This window comes from Rhinopithecus bieti, unplaced genomic scaffold, assembly GCF_001698545.2.
Source record: "Rhinopithecus bieti isolate Rb0 unplaced genomic scaffold, ASM169854v2 scaffold_4981, whole genome shotgun sequence".
In the NCBI taxonomy this organism is placed as follows: Eukaryota; Metazoa; Chordata; class Mammalia; order Primates; family Cercopithecidae; genus Rhinopithecus; species Rhinopithecus bieti.
Window position 1 is genome coordinate 3,095,210 of NW_016805130.1, and position 979 is coordinate 3,096,188.

Consider the following 979-nt stretch of genomic DNA (forward strand, 5'->3'; position numbering starts at 1 on the left):
GGGGGGGGGGGGGGCGGGGAGAGGGAAGGGTTGGCTCACTGTTTCCCTGCAGATTTCCTTCTTCCCTTAACTAAAAGTCATCCTTCATTTCCCACTTTTCTTGACACCTAGAACATTTAAGATCCTGTTGTCCATGTTGAAGGTGTACTATTCTTTCCCATTAAAAAATAAATAAACATAGAAAATGCATACATATGCACTGTCCTAGCTGCCGTGCCTTTACTAAGAAATGTGCCTTCACGTGGGAGCACCAGTGGAAAATTAAAACTCGCGCATACACACTCCTAATACTGCATTCTGTCGAGCAACTTACAGAATGCTTTTATTTTACAGGGAATTACCTGCTTGTACGGTCAAAACTCCCGAAGAGCACCTGTGATCTTGCCCCATGCGGTGTGTTCTTGAAAGCAGTGTTAGGAAAACATGGTGCTTCATTCGTCCAGCTTTAACCCAATCCATTCGCAGCTACCCTGGAACTAGCTGCCTCCTTCTGAGCTCTCGCTCTAGAATGTCCCCAGCGCGCTACTGCCTCGCTGCGCTCTCACCCTGACTTCCCCATGTTTCTCTAGGGCTCTCCTCTTTCTCTAGGGATTTGGAACCAGCGATGGCAAGGGACGTGGCATGCGTTATTTCCGGGCGCTGGCCTACGTTCCCCGACCCCTAAGATGAGGGTGCACGAGGCTACAAGGGCCTGCTGCCGAGCGTCCCGGGGCTGTGGGCGCAAGACAGCTGGGCCTCTCCGGCCACAGTAGGACGCCGGGCGCCCGAATCCCTTGAGCAGCCAGTGAACGCAGGCGCCGCTGTGCTCGCAGCCCATCTGGCCACCAGGGGTCGCCCGCCCGGCACGGGCCTGAGGCGGCTTTCTTCTCCGGGACTCGACGCGGACCGGCTGAATTACCTTCCAAAACGTGTGTGCATTAGGCAGGTTGGTTTAACATGAATACAAAGCTATTAATATAAACGACACAGAAGATAGCTT